Consider the following 21,455-nt stretch of genomic DNA (forward strand, 5'->3'; position numbering starts at 1 on the left):
TTCCTCCTGTATGGCTGCACTTAAATCATTTTGGGCAGACAGGTGCCTATTATAGATCTGAAGGCAGATATACCATAACTTGTCTTGGGAATTTCTTGCAGAGAGGGAGGAATATTGTGTGTTCACTGCTGTGTAAAAGATTGTTATTTTGTTAATCCATGGTTAGATTGGGTGTAGATCTTTCCTTCCCAAGGCACAGAAATTTGCAACTATAGATGACATTGTATTATTACGGCCATTGGATGTTAACCTCACTGGCTTCCTTTCAGTGCCACCTAAAATGCCCATCTTTTACTGGAAACTTTTCTCAGCTCCTTTTAATTCTAGTACCTTCCCTCTGTTAATTATTTCTTATTTATCCTGTATATAGCTTGTTCTATACAAACATTTGATTCTTGTATATAGTTTGCTTTGTATTTGTTTTCATATTGTCTCTATCATTAGATTGCAAGCTCTGAGGGCAGGGACTGTCTTCTACCTCTTTATGAATCTCTAGTGCTTAGTAGAATGCCTGAACACAGTAGACCTTTGTAACAGCAAGCACCCTAGCCTACCCAGGATGGCTGGTAGCACAGGTTCTTTGATCAGCTTTTCTAAAGGAAAGCAACTCAAAAGGGGTTAACAATCTTAGTTTAATCAAACACACACACACATATCACTTAGTTCAGGGGGAAAAGTCAGTACCCTTAACTTCAGAAAATACAAACAGAAATTACAAGCAGACAAAAATACAGAGAAAATAAAATAATTCAAGAGACCAACAGACAGGGTTTCTAGCTGTCTGATCATTACATACATACAGTTAGTTACCAGAGAGAGAAGCATCAACATCAGGGTTTTCAAAGCTGGGGGTTCAACACCTGCCTAGATTCTCATCTGGCCAAATCATACAACTCCCCCCAAAGTTATCCCCAAAGCAAAACCTCACCTTAGAGGTATATATGACCTTCTCCAGGGTCAGAGAACATCACAACCTTCATGACCCACTGCATAATTACAAAGTAACAAAAGGTGTGGGTCTTCCTAAAAAAAAAAAAAAAACAAGCCTCCCCAATCAAGCCCCTCCTGTTGTCTTCCACTTGATTCCCATTAAAGGGCAGGGAAGATCTTAAAATTCCCTTATCATTACAATCCTTAATAAAGGTTTATTAATTGATAGACTGAGAAAGCAAAGGAGTCCCAGAACCTTGCCTAGGTAAGACAATAGAGTAGGACCTGTTCTTTCCCCACTTGCTGCACCCCCTCTCCAGTCTCTAACACTTTGCATCAAAAGGAATTTTGGAGAGAGGAGGGAAAAGTTATGTGGTTTTTCTAGCTATATGTATGTACTTGTGCAAAATGGGTATATGGCACTGTTCCTCCTTGGTGGTAGATTTGTGTGCAGGAGAATGGAGTACAGCCAACATGCCCTTTATCCTCCACTACATTTGAATGACTTCCAATGAAAATTAACTAGAGTATTGGAAATATACTCCAGGCAAGGGGGGCGGAGCCAAGATGGCAGAGTAGAAGCACGACCCTCCCACGGCTCCGGATTCCACCCTCCCCAATCCATGTAAAAAGGGGAATCTAAACAAACTTTGGAGCTGCAGAACCCACAAAATCACACAGAGAAGCTAACCTCCTGCTGAGAACAGTCAGGCAGGCCAGCAGGAATCAGCCAGCACAACGCTCTGGGGCGCCGAGGCTTTAGCCCCGGGGCGGGCTCGCCAGCCAGAGGGACTCAAGATCAGCAGCAGCTGTGGCCGTATCCAGATTTATCAATACATAGATTCGAAGGACAAGGTGAGAGGCCAGTGCATTCTGGACTTTGGGACCCAGTAAGTGGGAGTGCGTGGCTTTTACCCCTGGGGCGAGAAACCGCTGAGACGCTGGCACAGCCTGCCAGTGCTACGTGGCGGCTTCAGCTCCTGGCCTGCAGAGTGTAGGGGGATGAAGCACCAGTCTGAGGGGTAATCGCTCTTGCTTTAACCTGCTTGGATTTGGATTGCAGTCTAGGGTGGAGGTCCTGGGGTGTGTGTCCAGCTTGCCAGAGCGTGTGGAGACCTCAGAGAGGGCACCCATCTAATACCTCCGGCAGCAGAGAAAACCCCAGCGTTTGGGACGAAAACTCCCCTGTCTGGTGGCACAGTCCTACTGTGGCAAAAAGCCCAAAAGTCAAATCATTGAGTGGCAAAATGAGCAGGCAAAGGAAACAAAGCAGACAGAAGATTCCAACATTACACTCCTATTTTGGGGACAAAAAGGAGCAAGGCATGGAACAGGAGGAAAACAGTGAAGTCAGAACTCCTGCACCAAAAGCTTCAAAGGAAAATACAAGCTGGTTACAGGCCATAGAGGACCTTAAGAAGCAGATAAGAGAAGAGGAGGAAAAATTGGGAAGAGAAATGAGAACAATGCAAGAAAATTATGAAATGAGAGTCAACAGCCTGACTGAAGAAAATAATACCTTAAAAAACAGACTGACTCAAATGGCAAAGGAGGCTCAAAAAGGCAATGAGGAGAAGAATGCCTTAAAAAGTCAAATTTGCCAGAGGGAAAAAGAATCTCAAAAGCTCACTGAGGAGAATCATTCCTTCAGAATTAGATTGGAGCAAATGGAAGCTAATGACTTTATGAGAAATCAAGATGCTGTTAAACAGATCCAAACAAATGAAAGAATAGAAGGCAATGTGAAATATCTCATGGGAAAAACCACTGACCTGGAAAATAGATCCAGGAGAGATAATTTAAAAATTATTGGACTGCCTGAGAGCCATGACCAAAGTAAGAGCCTGGAAAGCATCCTCCAGGAAGTTCTCAAAGAAAACTGCCCTGATGTTTTAGAACAAGAGGGCAAAATAGAGGTTGAAAGAATCCACCGATCACCTCCTGAAAAAGATCCCAAAAAGAAAACTCCTAGGAATATTATAGCCAGGTTCCAGAATTCCCAGATTAAGGAGAGAATATTACAAGCAGCCAGGAAGAAACAATTTGAATATTGTGGAAACACAATCAGGATAACCCAGGATCTGGCAGCTTCTACACTGAATGATCAAAGGGCCTGGAATGTGATATTCCAGAGGTGAAGGGAGCTGGGATTAAAACCAAGAGTCACCTACCCAGCAAAACTGAGTATCATGTTTCAGGGGAGAATATGGTCATTCAGTGGAATACAGGACTTTCAAGCATTCTTGCTGAAAAAACCAGAGTTGAATAGAAAATTTGACATTCAGTTACAAGAAGCAAGAGAAGCATGAGAAGGTAAACAGGGAAAAGAAATAATAAGGAACTTATCAAAGTTGAACTATTTTTTTTTTTTTGGAGGAATCGGGGTTGAATGGCTTGCTCGGGGTTGCATGGCCGGTTGTTGTTTCTGGGTGTGGTGCTGGGTGTCTGGGCCCGGATTTGAAGCTCTTGCTTGCTGAGCCACCTGGCCAAAGTTGAACTATTAACATTCCTACATGGAAAAACAATAATTGTAACTTATGAAACTTTTCTCAGTAGTTGAAGGGTTTAGAAATATATATATATTATATATATACTATAAATATATCTTTATATGAGTGTATGCGGGCATATGAATACATATGTGAATGTGTATATATATGTTTACAGGTACACATAGATAGAGGGCATGGGACCAATTTAACAGGAAGGGATGATACTTAAAAGGTGAAATTAAGAGGTGAGAGGAATATAATGAGAGGAGATGGGGAGAGACAGAGTGGGGCAACTATCTCATACAGAAGAGGCAAGGGAAAATGGTTACAATGGAGGGGAATAATAGGAAGGCAAAAGGGAATGGGTCAACCTTATTCCTATTGAATCTGGCTTGAGGAGGGAGGGTAATCCACACTAAATAGGGGATCTCACCCTCCAGGAGAATAGGGGGGAAAGGGGATGTGAGGGGGGATGATAGAAGGGAGGGCAGGCTGGGGGGGAGGGAAGTTGGAAGCACCCACTTTTGAAAAGGGACAGGATCAAAGTAGAGAATAGAACAAGTGGGATGTGGGATAGGAGGGAGGGAAATATAGTCAGTCTTCTACAATACATCTACTATGTTATTGTTTTGCATTAGCCGCACATGTACAACCTATACTGAACTGCTTGTCTCCCCAGTGGGGGTGGGTGGCAGGGGGGGAAGGGAATGAATCTGGAAATGAAAATTTTAAAATCAAATATTGAAATATATGTATATATATATAAAACAAATAAAACAAATAAAAAAATACACACACACACACACAAAAGGAAATACACTCCAGAAAAGGGTTACAGCTATCAGATCCTTAATTAGTTAGAAAGATAACTCTTAAAAAGTAGGAAGCAAAACTCAGGGCAGGAAGACTGATGATGCTTTCAAAAGTGTATGTGGCTCTCATTTGCTTTTAAGGTCTAGGACTCAGTTCATGTCAAAGCTCAAATAATCTTTTGTTTCTTTGCTATTTGATGATATATATATATGCATATACATATATATATATATATATATATATGTTGAATTGAAGAAGGCAATTTGATTTGAAAACTAAACATGCAAGGGAAAATTTATTCCCTAATTTAATTTCTCTTTCACAGCATCCATCTAAAGGACTATGACTGGGGTAGAAGGGAACTCAAAACCATATCAGGAAAAAAAAGAGTTAATGGAATTAGAAATGTTTGGCTTAGGAAAGATATGTAGGGGCACATGATAGGTGCGTACAAATATTTGAAGTGTTATCGTGAAACAGGCAGTGAGGTGGCACAGTGGATAGAGTTCCTGACCTGTTACAGTCTGGAAGACTCATCTTGAGTTCAAATCTGGCCTCAGCAACTTACTAAATGTTTACATCACTTATCTCTGTTTGCCTCAGTTTCTTCATATGTAAAATGATTTGGAGAAGCAAATGGATAACCACTCCAGTATTTTTTGCTTAAGAACCCCCCCCCCCCAAAATGAAGAGTCAGGCATGACTAAAACAACAACTTTCTAGATTGTTCAAAAAGATAAAAGTGGGACTAGAAGGTATGTTATAAGGGAGTAGTTCAAAGTATGGAGCCATTTCTCAGGATCAGAGCTGTCAAAAATGTAATGCCTTCCTTCAGGGTGGTGAGCTCCCCTGAATAAACTGAATGGGTATTTGTCAGGCATATTAGAGTGGTGATTCTTTCCTGGATGGGAGGTTGGAAGAGATGCTCTCCATGGTTCTTTCCATTGCTAAGACACTATGATTTTATGGATATTTACAACATGTAAATTTATTAATAAACATTACTCATAAATATATTAATTACAAATGAGTTGACAGTATTAAATTGACTGACATATCTGAGTTTGCAAAATTCTTTATATGCTAAATTGGTCCCAAAAGAGGCTAATATGTTGTAATGTAATATCAAGCAAAGGCAACTTCCCAGGTTCAAAATACCAGCATAGGTGCTCTCTATTTTATTCAGTAACAAACCCAGAACAGAGAAGATCAAAACATGACATCATTCAAAATACAGCATTTACTAAGTGTGATTAAATAATCTCCAAGGCCTACCCCACCCCAGGACTTTCCAATCATTCAATCAATTACAAAGTCTCTGTTCTAAATACTTCTCCACCCCTAGGCTATACCTTAATTAAGTCCACCACAAAGCCCCTCTTCTCAAATGGAGATTAGTTTCCAAACATAAGTAAAATACATTCATTTGCTCAACCATAGAACACAAAAAGGTCAAAAGTTCCCCACCCCTGGATCACAATTGAATTTACCCCAGAGTTACATCAAGTTTAAACACAGCACTTAATACCCAAATGGAGGTCTTTTCTTCATCTTGACAAGAGGCAAGTTCTCAGCAATCTTAGTTCCTGGGGAGACAAGGCTTAGCAAGGCCATAAGATACATTGCCAGTCCCTTCATGAATTTATCCTCTGTCTGTAGAACAGCCCTAGAACCCCTGAACACATTAGCAAAGCCCTCTCCCAGGATTTCTGTAAACATACAACAAGAAAATCCTTCTTCAGGGCTTCTGAACCAACAGAAAGGCTCCCAGACCCCTGCAACAACAGTACTGTCCCTCACCAGTGGACAGTATTCATTCTGTCTGCAGGACAGTCTCCAGACCCCTGCAACAACAGTACTGTCCCTCACCAGTGGACAGTATTCACTCTCTGTCTGCAGGACAGTCTCAGGCCTTCTTAACCAAATGCCAGGTTCCAGGACTTCTTCAACAGGACAGTCTTTCACCAGTGGACAAATCTGGCAAAATAACATCAAAACAGACAGACAAAGTACCAGCAAAACAGCCATGTCTCCTCAGTCCTTGGTAGCTCAGGGGGCAGGTCTCAAAAGTCCAGGGCAATTCAAAGCGGCCACCAGCAATCCTCTTAGTCTCTCTCCACGAGGTGCTGCTTCCAAAAAAGATCTTCCGCCTCTCTCCAGTGTCTCTCCAAATCTCCGTCACCAGCTCCTCCCACTTCAGGACTTTCTTTTCACATCAACAAGCCCATCCCACAGGTGGGATTAACAAACTCTGGGTTTTAATACAATCAATTTGAAAACCAAGCCAATACAGGGGAATCTTTAATTGCCATTACTATCACATATGTAAAAAGGCTAAAGATTACCCTAAAAAAAAGCTAACTTGAAAAATGAAAAGAGTTCAATAACAAATGCCTTTTTAAAATAGACATCAGACATTTCTTCAACATCCCATTAAGTGATGACATTTTGTTATACAGAGTGTAACATCCTTCCCTATCAAGAAGTTCACTTTTATAATTGAATTATGATATGTTTTTCCCCTTTTCACTCTCAATTTATTCTAATAATTCCAAATACAGTGAAAGAGTGATATCATATACTATTATCTAATAAAGATTTAATTATATCTATGAATATTTTCCCTCAAACTGCAGGGTTACCTAGAACCATAATAATCATAATGGAGGAAATGTAATCTCATTAATATAAGTCATCATAAAAGTAATTGACTTTTGAGCCAAGTGGATAATAGTAACTTTTCAGTATGGATTGATACATGTACAATTGCCTTTATCATTAATTAGAGAAAGTTTTAGTCTATTTTCTCTATGCTTTATACTATGCAAAATCAACTTTTATTTGGTTTCATGATAAAATATAACATCTAATGAATACAAATAATTAATTTTCTTTCAAAGTTAAAATATTTACTTCATGTTTGCATATTCATTATTTAGTAAATACGATTTATGAAATATGATGGTAAAGGTTATTTAAAAGTTCTTTTTTTTCATTTTTCAAATGCTTTATTAACTTCTGATTTACATCATTAATTTTCACCAGATTTTGAGTTACAAATTTTCTCCCCATTTTTGCCCTACCCACCACCCCAGAATAGCAGTCTCACAGGATATCCCCTCCTCCAATCTGCTCTCTCCCATATCTTCTCCCATGACCCCTTAGATTTTTCCAGTAGGGCATGGTAGATCTCTATGCCCCAGTGCCTGTATATCTTCTTTCCCAATTACATGTAAGATAGTATTAAAAATAGTGTATATATATATATATGTATGTATATATATATATATATATATGTATATATATATATAATTTTAAACATTTGATTTTAAAACTTTGAATTCCAGATTCATTCCCTTCCTCCCTTGTCACCCACCCTTACTGGGAAGATAAGCAATTCAGTATATATTGTACATGTGTAGCTAATGCAAAACATTAACATAGTAGATATATTGTAAAAGACTGACTATATTTCCCTCCCTCCTATTCCACCACCCACTTGTTCTATTCTCTACTTTTATGTCCCTTTTCAAAAGTGAGTGCTTCCAACTTCCCTTCCCCCCAGCCTTCCATCCCTTCCATCATCCCCCCTCTCATTCCCTTCCCCCTACTATCTTGTAGGGTGATACCCTATTTAGTGTGTATTCCATTCCCTCCCAGAGCTAAATTCAGTCAGAATTAGGTTCACCCATTCCTTTTTGCCTTCCTATTCTTCCCCTTGCCTCTTCTTTATGAAATAGTTTACTCTATTTTGTCTCTCTCCATCTCTTCTCATTATATTCCTCTCTCAGTTCTTAATTGACCCTTTTAAGTATTATCCCTTCCTATTAAATTGGTCCTGTGCCCTCTTTCATGTATACCTGTAAGCATATATACACACATTCACACATGTATTCATACTCCTGTATACCCTCCAAAATAGACATATATATATTCCCTTCAACTATTTTCATACTGAGAAAAGTTTCATCAATTGCAATGATCATTTTTCCATGTAGGAATGTTAATAGTTAAACTTTGATCAGTGGCTTATGATTTCTTTTCCCAGTTTACCTTCTCAAGCTTCTCTTGCTTCTTGTACCTGGATGTTAAATTTTCTATTCAACTCTGGTTTTTTCATTAAGAATGCTTGAAAGTCCTCTATTCCACTGAATGACCATATTTTCCCCTGAAAGATGATACTCAGTTTCTCTGGGTATGTGATTCTTGGTTTTAATCCCAGCTCCTCTGCCCTCTGAAATATCCTATTCCAGGCCCTTCAATCCCTCAGTGTAGAAGCTGCTAGATACTGTGTTTTCCTGATTGTGTTTCCACAATATTCAAATTGTTTCTTCCTGGCTGCTAATAATATTTTTTTCTAGATCTGGAAATCTAGAACCTGGCTATAATATTCCTAGGAATTTTCTCTTTGGGATCTTTTTCAGGAGGTGATCAGTGGATTCTTTCAAACTCTATTTTGCCTTCTGATTCTAAAACATCACAGCAATTTTCCTTGAGAATTTCTTGGAGGATGATTTCTAGGTTCTTTCCCTGATCATGACTTTCAGGTAGTCCAACAATTTTTAAATTCTCTCTCTTGGATCTATTTTCCAGGTCAGTGGTTTTTCCCATGAGATATTTCACATTGCCTTCTATTCTTTAATTTTTTGGATCTATTTAACATCATCTTTATTTCTTTTAAAGTCACTAGTTTCCCTTTGCTCCAATCTAAATCCAAGGGAACTATTCTCCTCGTTGAGCTTTTGAGATTCTTTTTCCATCTGGCAAATTCGACTTTTTAAGGCATTCCTCTACTCATTGCCTTTTTGAGCCTCTTTTGCCAATTGAGTCAGTCTGTTTTTTTAAGGTGTGATTTTCCTCAGTTAGGCTGTTGACTCTCAGTTCATAATTTTCTTGCATCGTTCTCATTTCTCTTCCCAATTTTTCCTCCACTTCTCTTATCTGCTTCTTAAGGTCCTCTATGGCCTGTAACCAGCTCCTATTTTCCTTTGAAGCTTTTGGCGCAGGTGTTCTGACTTCACTGTCTTCCTCCTGTTCCATGCTTTGCTCCTTTTTGTCCCCAAAATAGGAGTCTAATGTTGGAGTCTCCTGTTGGTTTTGCTTCCTTTGTCTGGTCATGTCACCCCTCAGTCACTTGACCCCTGGGCTTTTTGCCACTGTAGGACTCTGCCACCAGACAGGGGAGCTTTTGTCCCAAATGGTGGGTTTTCTCAGCTGATGGAGGTATTAGTTAGGTACCCTTTCTGAAGCCTCCACATGCTCTGGCAAGCTGGTCACATACCCCAGGACCTCCACCCTAGACTGCAATCCAGATCCAAGCAGGTTAAAGCAAGAGTGATTACCCCTAAGATTGGTTGCTTGGCCCCCCTACACTCTGTATGCCAGGAGCTGAAGCTGCCACATGGTTCTGGCTATGCCAGGTATCTCAGGGGCTTCTTGCCCTGGGGGCAAAAGCCGAAGTTCTTCCAACTACTGGTCCCAAAGTCCACACTGCACTGATCTCTCACTTTGTCCTTTGCATCTATGTGTTGATGAATCTGGAAATAATCACAGCTGCTGGTGATCTGGAGTCCCTCCAGCCAGCAGGTGGACAGACCCCTGGGGCTAAAATCTCTGGCTCATGGGGGGGGGAGGGGCTGGGCTCAGCTCCCAGAGCGCCATGTTGGCCAATTCCTGCAAGCCTGCTGGGCTTTCCTCAGTGAGAGTTTAGCTTCTCTGTGTCATTTTGTGTGTTCTGCAGCTCCAAAGTTTTTTAGAGTCCCCTTTTACATGGATTGGGGAAGGTGGAAGCTGGAGCCGCAGTGATGTCCTGCTTCTACTGTGCCATCTTGACCTAAAAGTTCTTGATAGTTGACAATCTTGGCATAAAGAGCGAATCACTAGTGAAACTTAGTTTTTATTCCTATTATCTTTTTTATCTGAAGTGAGGTTATGGGGGTTGGGGAATTAAACCAAAGATACAAATTTTGAGTAAAAAAAAAACAAAAAATGACTACTTCATTTTATGGTTCATAATTAAAAGCTCTAAGAACTTTCAGGTACTTTGAAAAATGGCATCCTTCAGTAGGAGTAATGGCAGGCTACTATTATATACTATTATAATATAATCTGAACTATTTGAGAGTTTAGCAGAACATTTTAAACTAACTGCTTCAAGGAAAAGGTAAGAGAGTATTCTAAATCTAAATAATATAAACACTCAGAAATGCAGTATGTTCTAATTAAATATGAACTCTCCATTATCCCTAAACTGTCAACGTGAAGTTTTTGAAGCAAGAAGACAACATGAGATCTTAGTCTTGAATCATTTTGTGTTTTGCTTTTCTACCATGAATTATTTGTGAGAATCTGAACTTTTGATAGATTGCTCAGATCTTTCTGTTTCTAAGCTCAGCAGGGTGTATGAGAAGTGTCTAGTGTCACATTATCAATTTCAAATTCTCATCAGCATGGTAATAAGTTAATAGAGTAACACAGCTTTACATAGCAGCTTCTTGCTTGTCACTGGTGGAAAAAAATCACTCTAGTAGGTGAGAATATTATTTTTTGATAGGTATAAGTAAAATGAATAAGATATTCCACTGTAAAATGGTCTGATTGTGAACCAGCAACAATCATCACTAACAATCAAACTTGTCTTTGTACTTATGCAAATATTTCTTTAAGAAGTTTGGGAAAAGAAACAAACCAACCAGAAATCCAAAAAAGTCTTTCATAAACATGGCTTCAGCACTCTATGAATCTTCACTTCAGCCTATTAAGGCATGTAGCTGTTGTTGCTGAAGTAGGATATACTCATTAGGTTGAACTATGGTAATAACTATTCATTTAACTGGGAAACAAAATGAGAGAACCTCAGGGTTAGACATTTAGACATTTGAGGTGGAAGTTTACAAGGGCAAATTAATAAAGTTAGAGTAGCTATCCTGGTCCATTAACACACAAAGTGACATAAAGGTTTGTGAATGAATGAAAAAAGTGAACAGTTTCATGGGTATATTCTCTAATGACAAATAAAGGATTACTTTACAGTGAAGAGATTTTACCTTATTTTGCTTCCACAAATGGACTAAAATGATCAAAGAAGTCATGGTTTGCATATCAATTTTGGATTTAAAAAACAAGCACTATCAATCAATAAACATTTATTAAGCACCTACTATGTGCCAGGCATTCTCATGTGGCCAATACTGAAAGTTTTCAAAATACCAGAATGATGCATCACAGCAGGGCAACCCATGAAGCAAATACCAATACAAAATGCCCCTCAGACTTCTACTCTTCTTTTTCAGTAGTGGTGGTGGTGGAAGAACAGCAGAGAAAGTGCAGAATCACATAATTTTTGGACCACCTACAAGCACTGATCCTCTTATTAACAACTATTGTTTTTTTTTTGTGAAATGTAAAATCCTTGTCAGTATTTTGTGATATATAAAATAACGTGATACTTATATATCATTAAAAGTTGATAGAACATTTTATAAATTTTGACTCACTTGCTCTCTATAACAATATGAGGTAGATACTTCATGCATCATTATCCCAATTTTACAGATGTGGAAACTGTGAGCTAGAGAGCTAAAGTGATTTACACATGGTCATACAGCTAGTAAGTTTCAGGTGCAGGATTCAAATCCAGATTTTCCTTTCTTTGTGTACAACATTGTATTTACCATACCATGCTGGCTTTCATATTAGTATTGACATAAAGCCTAAGAATGGATGAAGTGAACCATGAACATGGATGATAATTACAATCAATGGATATAAAAGTACATAAACATTTTATCTCTCTTTACTCTGTATTTTCCCTTACATTTCATTCAAAATGGACTTTTTGCTTCTTACAACTAAGGTTGTAAAACAGTATCAATACTTCCTCATCTCCATTTTCTTCAAAGTATTGAGTATTATCTCTAATCACTGATATATTAACCCCATTCCTTTCTATGTAGTGATTAACAGTAAAATTATTTTGAAACTTCACTTTTCTGTTCTCATTTTTAGATCTCCTAGTACATATACATATACGTGTGTGTGTGTGTGTGTGTGTGTGTGTGTGTGTTTGGAGTGAGAGAGAGAATTACAAGAAAATCCATATTTTATGATCACAACTTATTAAAAACCCTAAACAAATCCATAGATGATCATGAACTGACACTGTGGTTGTACAGCATTGGTCAAGGTAATCAAGTCCTAAACCACTTCTCATTGAATCAATCAAAATGTATTTATCAAATGTCAATTATGTTCTAGGCTCAGTAGGAGGCATAATACACAATAAAAATTGAAACATGGGTCACAAAATACACTTTTAAACCTTCTACTTTTGTTCAAGATTGTTCATTAGTAAAGGAAAAAATGCTAAAAATCAAAGTGAAAATGATGCATAAATCTAGACTATTTGGTAATCAAGTGACTGTAAGGGTTATGGGATTTAAAGATCTTCCATGCCACATTGGACTTGCTGATGTAGCAGGAAGGGGTGGAGCAAGAGGAAGTGGAAGCCAAGCTAAAGTTCCTGTGGTGGCTAGCAGAGGTGGCGATGGCAGCAGCAGCAGCAGAGGCAGCGGCGGTGGCAGCACGAAGCCCTTTTTGAGTCAGCCAGAATTTCTGCTAAGGATTCCTGCTGAGGACTGCCAGGAGCCAGAGCTGCTGGGAGCATGCTTCCTGGAAGCTGGGTGGTTGCTGTGAGTGGGGAGAGGAGGATCTTTGCCTGAGGTAGCCTGTTCTGTTATAAAGGCTTGAGAATGTGGGTGCTTTCTACTTTATCTACCTGTGCCAATTTCATAACTACTCTGATGGCTTTCACTTTCTGGTTTTGGGACTCAGTCTTTTGGTATTTTAATAAATTTTCTAGCTTATTCCTCCATATGGCAAGCCTGATGTATTTTGTGATGGATAATTATATCAGCATATCTGTAATTTCCATAAGCATTGTGAATATGGCATTACTGATACATTTGGCGACCAGGATGGGATCACAAAATGTCAGGCCTCTATTTGGAAGCAGTGGGGCTTTAGAGGGAGAAATGGCCATTCCAGGATGGGAGGATTTGCCTTATTCCTCTCTAGCCAGAGAATGGGCTAAAAGCACAGGGCCCTGTGAAAACTGGGAACCAAGGCTAAAAGAGGGAGAACCTGGAGATTTGGAAAGATGTTTGAAAGCAATACCCATAGAACCAGGCAAAGAACTGGCAGGAGTGTGCAGGAGAGGCTGGGTGCTGCTAACAAGTTATCGTCTTATGTGTAAAAGTAGGGATAAGCTGCTGGAGGAAAGACCTCAGATTGCTAGGGAGTCAGCTGGTTTGCCTGAGGATTCTTCTGTGTCACAGCATTCAGAAGAGCAAACTAGAGGGACTCATGTGGTCCAGGAGCAAGCTACTATTCATGTAGCTAAAAGGAAGCAAAAAACTAGCACAAGGAATGTGCATGCAGCTTTTGTACAGGCTGGGCAGAGTTGCCCAGGAGAATGTTTGTGAGGAGAATGGAGCAAGGTTAGATGAGGAGTCCTCTAATGTAGAAGCTCTCCCCATATGAAGAAGAAGACAGGAGAACCACCGGGGCAAAACAGAGTCCAGGGAGATAATTGAGGATTTCACTCAACAGGAGATCACTGATATATTGAGTAGATTTACCCAAAGAATGGGGGAGTCTTTAGTGTCTTGGATAGTAAAAATCACTGATGAAGGTGCTGGAGGAATAACACTGGACAATGAGGACTGTTTAAAATTCATAAGTATCACTCAGAATCCTTTTCTACACCAAGCTTTTAGGGATCACCATATGCAAGGAGGTAACAACAAAATTAATCTGCTAGCCTTAGCTGCAGAGGGATGCAAAAAGCAATATCCTACTGAAGCTATGTGGCCTAGGGGAGACAGACCCTGGTACTCACTTAGAGACTGTATGAGAAAGCTAAAGGAGGAGGTAATGAAAACTGCTATCATGATTGGAGATGCAAATGCATACTATGATACCCCCCGAGGAGTTCCTCATAGAAATATCATAGTGAAGATGGCTCCTCCTGCATATAAGCACCTAATTCTGACTCTATTAATTGGAGAAATAGGGCACCCTCTTTCAGAGGTGCTGGATAAGATTTCACAATTAAGCGATTTAGGGGAATGGGAAAAAGACAAATTGCCTTGAGAGAGAAGAGTAAACAGCCAGAGGATTCAGAGACAAAATAGACCAACAAGAAGGGAACTGTTTACTGCTCTATTAAGAGCAGGGGTGGACTTTAGAAGAATAGATGGTATTCCAACTGAAGAGCTGCATAAGCTGTACCAAGAAAAGGTACTTAGCATTAGAATGAACAGGGAAGCAGGAACCACCCCTGCAGGTATTTCTGAATCTGAATCTTTGTATCCAAGTTTGCCCCACCTTCAGGGGGAATAGGAGATAGGCCAAGCCCCAGCCCAGATAAAAGAAATATGCAGAAGAGATTGCAGACCCCATATTGGTTTAACAATATATTGGAAGAATGGAGCAACTACTGTGACTAGGGCACTGCTCGATACTGGGGCTGAGGCTACACTTATCTATGGAAACCCTGATAAGTTTAAACATGGAACTCCTATTACCATCACAGTTCTAGGAGGCGCTGAAATATCAGCCAGACAAGTTAAAATAACAATGAAAATTGGGCAGTTACCTAAGAAAGAATATACTGTGGTTGTTGTACCCATTCCTGAATACATCATTGGAATAGATGTATTGAGAGGCATGACTCTGAATTTACCTGAAGGGAGATACCAATTTGCTGTGAGGAAGATAGGAATTAATACAGTTTTAGGGGGAAAATAAAAATGGACCCAATCACTTTACCTGAACCTTCTGAAGTAATTACTTTAAAACAGTATCGTGTGCCAGGTGGGCAAGATGAAATTACCACTACTATAAAGGAATATGTTGAAGCAGGAGTGTTAGTCCCTACAACCACAAGATGGAATAATCCTGTCTGGCCAGTAAGAAAATCAGATGGGACATGGAGAATGACTGTGGATTATAGACAGTTGAATAAGGTGACTCCTTCTTTGTATGCTGCTGTTCCAGATACCATCACCTTAATAGAAAGGATCCAGAAATATGATGGGACTTGGTATGCAGTTATTGATTTGGCAAATGTCTTCTTCACCATCCCAATAGACCCTAAACAATGGGACCAATTCGCTTTCACTTGGCAGGGTAGACAATATACTTTCACCTGCTTGCCACAAGGGTACATACATAGCCCCACTATTTGTCACAGGATTGTGGCTGAACAGTTGGATGAATTAAAGCTACCTGGTGTACAGCTCACCCACTACATTGATGATATCATGATACAGGGAAAAGATGTGAAAGAAGTGGAAAGGAGTTTGACCCTTCTAATTGAGCATATGAAAAGTAAAGCGTGGGAAATTAACCCTGCAAAGGTTCAAGGACCAGCTCAAAATGTGAAATTTTTGGGTATACAATGGAACAAGGGGCTACAGGAGATTCTTCCTCAAGCCTGACAAAAGATTCAGGATTTTCCTACCCCTACCAATAAGAAGGAGGCCCAAAAGTTCATAGGATTGTTTGGATACTGGAGGCACCACATTCCACATTTGGGACAGATTTTAAAACCTTTATATAGAGTCACATGGAAGAAATATGAATTCGATTGGGGACTTGAGCAGAGTAAATCTTTTGAAGAAGCCAAGGCTGCCATACAATTGGCCCTAGATTTGTGGCCCATGCAAAATGGTCCATTGGAATTGCAAGTGACTGTATAAGATGATTATGCAAACTGGAGCTTATGGCAAAAACAACAAAGCCGAAATGTACCTTTGGGATTTTGGTGTAGGAAACTCCCTTCATCTGGAGTCCAGTATACACCTTTTGAAAAGCAATTGTTAGCTGCATATTGGGCTTTGGTGGAGACTGAACAACTGACTCTGGGCCATGAAGTGATATTAAGACCTGGAATCCCAATTATGACCTGGGTAATGAGTACCCCAGCTTCTCACAGAATTGGACATGCCCAAGAGGCTAGTATAATTAAATGGAAGTGGTATATTCAAAATAGAGCGAAAACAGGCAAAAGCAGAGTCTCTGCTCTACATGAATCTGTAGCTAACATAGAAATTGAGAGGAATGACACACCCCCTGAGCCAAAGCAACAGTTGGTACAATCCACTGTAAAATGGAATGAGGGATATGATGTATTTACTGAGGAACAAAAGAGACATGCATGGTTTACTGATGGGACAGCAAAATATTTGAGGCAAAAAAGACATTGGAGCAGTGGCCTATAACCCATGTACTAGAAGGACTTTGGAAAGTACTGGGATAGGTGGAAGTAGCCAATATGCTGAACTTATGGCAGTATATCAAGCCATCAAAATAGAACAAGGAGGACAGTGTCATATATTCACTGATTCATGGACAGTAGCTAATGGGTTAGCTACATGGATGCCCATGTGGAAAAATGAAAATTGGGAGATTCATGGCAAATAAGTCTGGGGCAAAGAATTATGGGAAGATATCTGGAACATGTCTTTGGTCACTGACTTGTCAGTTTTTCCTGTAGATGCTCACGTGGCCCCCACCACACCAGAACGTGAATACAATGCTCATGCTGATCGACTGGCAAAGATTGCTACTGAACATATTGTCCCTACTTTGACAATAACTGAAGATCCGGTATTCGCAAAATGGGTCCACCAAACAGCAGGCCATTTGGGGGTCCAGGCCACACACCAGTGGGCACAAGATCGAGGTATTAGTATCTCTCATTCACTGTTAAAACAGATAGCAGAAGACTGTCATATATGTCAATTGGAAAAGGAGCGAACTGTTCCTCGGGTAATAACTGGAGAGATAGCAAGAGGAAAAGTCCCAGCCCAAATCTGGCAAATAGATTATATTGGTCCACTACCACTGGATAAAGGATGCAGATTTATATGTACTTGTGTTGATACCTATTCAGGTGTACTAGTAGCTTGTCCTTATAAGAATGCAACCCAGAAAAACACTTGTAAAACCCTAGATCTCATAAGTCTATATTATGGAACCCCAATGCAGATTCAAAGTGACAATGGGTCACATTTCAAAGGCAATGAAATGAAGAAGTATTGTATACTAAACAATATAGAATGGATATATCATATTCCATATTATCCAGAAGCATCTAGGTTAATTGAAAGAATGAATGGATTACTGAAAGAACAGTTGAGGAAGTTAAGTTCCAATAATTCATATCAACATTGGAAGGATAATTTGTTCATGGCTTTGCGTAATTTGAATAATCGACCATTGGGAGGAAGTACACCTCTAGCCAGAATGATGACCCCCAATCTGCAAATTAGAAAACAACAAACACCTAAGATCCCAAATATTGAGTATTGGACCTTGAGGCCAGATGTCCCAGCACCCGGTATGATTTACATTGTTTAGAGGACTTTTGGTTGGACAGAAAAGAAATAAGAAAAATCTCCACTGGGATATGCATAAGAATCCCTAAAGATCACTTTGGACAGATTTTACCTAAATCAGGATTAGCAGCTCAAGGAATACATGTATTGGCTGGAGTAATAGATTCTAATTATCAAGGAGAAATTGTTGTAACATTCCATAATTTAGGTGAAGGGCCCATACAGATTCACAAAAATGATAGGATAGTTCAAGTGATTATCATTCCTTGTAAAACAATACCACTTGTAAAAACTGATCCTCCTTCCAAAATAACTGTTAGAGGAACTGAAGAATTTGGTTCTACTGATAGAATAAAATCAGGAGCTAAAGTATGGGTAAAATGGAAGCCAGATGATGTTCCAAAGGCTGCAGAGATTATAGCACATGGGAGGGATAACAATGTAACTATTGTTTATTCTGGAGAAGATGATTACAAAGTTGTACCCTTAAGTCATTTATTCTACCGTGAGTGAGGCTACAATATTCTGGTTATTATCTCTTTGCTTCTTCTTGATTTTTTGTTTGTTCACCTTGTTTGCTAGATTTGTTTCTGCAGGCTTGGTACCCTCTACCTGTAGATCCCTGATAGCTTAAGCTGGATGTCACCCCCTGTCTGCAACTGTGATGTGTCGCCCTTGGACCTGGCATCAAGCATATTAAGAACTGACCTCTCAAATGGGACCCCTTCCTTAGAACAGGGACAGCTTTAATCCGATTTCAGCAGCAAGTAGCCATGGAAGAAGAGACCTTCACCCCTTACCGCAAGATTTTGGGGTCCCATTTGTTTGGGGTGGGGGAATGATGGGGAGCTTGTGCTCAAGCCCCACCCTAAAATATGGTTTTCTGTGTTTATTGTGTGCTATTCTTGTTATATTGTTGTGAAATTTTGTTGACACCAGTTATTCCTACTGTATTTTTGCCAAGTAAGGGACATGAAAGATCTTGGGGCGGAATGTAAGGGTTATGGGATTTAAAGATCTTCAATGCCCCATTGGACTTGCTGACATAGCAGGAAGGGGCAGAGCAAGAGGAAGTGGAAGCCAAGCTAGAGTTCCTGCGGTGGCTAGCAGTGGCGGCGATGACGGCAGCAGCAGCAGAGGCAGCAGTGGCGGCAGCACGAAGCCCTTTTTGAGTCAGCCAGAATTTTTGCTAAGGACTCCTGCTAAGGACTGCCAGGGGCCAGAGCTGCTGGGAGCACAGATTCCTGGATGCTGGGTGGTTGCTGTGAGTGGGGAGAGGAGGACCTTTGCCTGAGGTAGCCTGTTCTGTTTTAAAGGCTTGAGAATGTGGGTGCTTTCTACTTTATTTACCTGTGCCAATTTCATAACTACTCTGATGGCTTTCACTTTCTGGTTTTGGGACTTCAGTCTTTTGGTATTTTAATAAATTTTCTAGCTTATTCCCCCCTATGGCAAGCCTGATGTATTTTGTGATGGATAATTATATCAGCATATCTGTAATTTCCATAGGCATTGTGAATATGGCATTGCTGATACAGTGACTTATGTGGATCTGAGTGATATGTCACAAAGGTAGTGTTCTATCATGCAACCAATCAGCCTTTTTCTCTTGGGGTATCCTCCCAAATAACCCTTTTTGTGAGTTTATTGTTAGTATACAAGACAAATTCTAGACAAAATGTTAGGTAGCTGAAGTGCATTTTTAATGCTCTCTTTTCTTTTCTGTCCTGTCCCTCCTTATCTATATCTCAATATAATTTCTTCCCTACTCCAAACTCCACTATGGTGCCAGGGACTTTGAGTTACCTGCTTCTGAGGAAAGTGATCTATCCAACACATTTATGTAACTTCCAGTGTGTTCTCTCTCTCTCTCTCTCTCTCTCTCTCTCTCTCTGTCTCTCTCTGTCTCTCTCTCTCTCTCACACACACACACACACACACACACACACACACACACACACACACACTAATGAATGCCCAAACTGTGAGGGTGTTTGTAGTTCCAAAAGAAAAGAAGAAGCTTGGAAAAAGGGTAATGTTTAACCCAAAGAAATGAAGTTTGAGAATAGTGAAATTTTAGATATACATTTGAATAGGAAAATCAATTTGGATAGAAGTTTTTCTTATGCCCTTAAACAATACTACTCCTATTTATATATTTAATACATAGCCTCCTTAAGAAAGTATTGGCTATTAGGGAAAAACAAAATAAGATCATGATTACTGTGAAAATATTTATATAGACTTTTCTTCACTTACAAATAAACCCCCAAAGCACATCAACTACATATCTGAGACAGTATATTTTGATGAAGTCATGTACTCTAACAATAATGATTAAGCAACAAAATTTTAATCTACGTGCTCTAGAGAAACATTGTGAGTCTGAATGACTTTGAGTCAGTGTTTGAAGATGCCCTATCATTAGCAAAGTGTAGTCACATAACCTGGCAAATAAAAATTGTAATCTCTCAGTCTAAATTTGTCATAATAGGGGTTGGCTAGGTGGCACAGTGAATAGAGCACCGGCCCTGGAGTCAGGAGGACATGACTTCAAATATGGCCTCAGACACTTGACATGCTTACTAGCCGTGTGACTTTGGGCAAGTCACTTAACCCCAATTGCCCTCCAAAAAGCAAAAAAAAAATCTGTCATATAATACATTACAATTCATAGATTAGAGAAACAATCTTGTATCACAATGGAATATTTTATAACAGTTCATGACTTTAATTTTATATTTTCAACTTTTTTAAGGGTTTTATTCTCCCAGAAAATAATTAAATCTAGATAATGGTTCTACTAATTGGTAGTATTATACAGTATGTACAACTAAACATAACTCCAAAATTCTCCTCTATGTGACCATGGAAAATTTACATCCTCTCTAATCCTCAAGTAATACCGTAAAACGTATCTGCTAAGGGACAGATGGTTCTGATCTTCAGTGGAGAAGATTCCAACACTAAAAATATCACAGATCTTTGTTTGCATATTGACCACTAGTGGGCATGCCACAGTTATAGTACAAACTGTAAGATGTAAGCTATATTTATGTTTAACTAAGAAGATTTGTCTGGACCTGGTACTTTATGGCAGAAAAGTCATTGTGTTCCTACAGATACCCTATATGGTATAGCATTGGCACAATAATAGGAGTTAACTTTTTAAATCAGTTTTATTTATTGTGAGTCCAATAAATAAACTGAAGAGTATTTTACCCTATGCTTCAATATATAATTTTCTCCCAAATAAATACAGGTCATAATAAGAAGCATGCTGTTTTTTCCTATGATATAAATTATACTTACAGAAATAATATCTTTTCAAGTACCAAAGCAAGCCCAGTTTTTGATCATGTGACAGATTAAAATATTTCTGTGACTTGTCTTGGTATTCTTTAAGTTGTGAATCCTGAACAATTAATGATCTGGATTTTTAATAGTTCTTTTTTATTTCTTCTATATCTTTTTTCCTTTCTTATATATGTTTAATGTACTGTAGCTGAGTTAATTTAACACATATACACACTCACACACACAACATTAAAGAATATATAGAGAAAAAATGGTTACTAGAACTTTAGGACACAACATTAAATCTAAAATTCACTAAAGACAGATTTTATAGCCAATGTAGATCCCTTACCTCCATCTATTTTGCAACTTTGAATGTGGTCACCAAGACTACTGAGAAATCAATAGCCTAAGACTGAGGTAAGGTGCCAAAAACACTACCTGGCCCAACCAGGCCTACTCCTCAGTGCAACTGAACCAGATCAAAAGTAATTGGGAAATATTTAACCGAATAAGTAAA

General features: G+C 39.3%; 1 protein-coding gene across 1 annotated transcript in view; it reads right to left on the reverse strand.

The window, feature by feature from the left end:
* The window catches only part of CNTN5 (contactin 5), a 1,715,246-nt gene that overhangs the window by 613,323 nt on the left and 1,080,468 nt on the right, over window positions 1-21,455 (reverse strand). The gene's annotated exons all lie outside the window — the stretch shown is intronic.

The sequence above is a fragment of the Petaurus breviceps genome, unplaced genomic scaffold, assembly GCF_028583685.1.
Source record: "Petaurus breviceps papuanus isolate PSGF00001 unplaced genomic scaffold, PetGlider_PUasm1.0 91133, whole genome shotgun sequence".
NCBI lineage: Eukaryota > Metazoa > Chordata > Mammalia > Diprotodontia > Petauridae > Petaurus > Petaurus breviceps.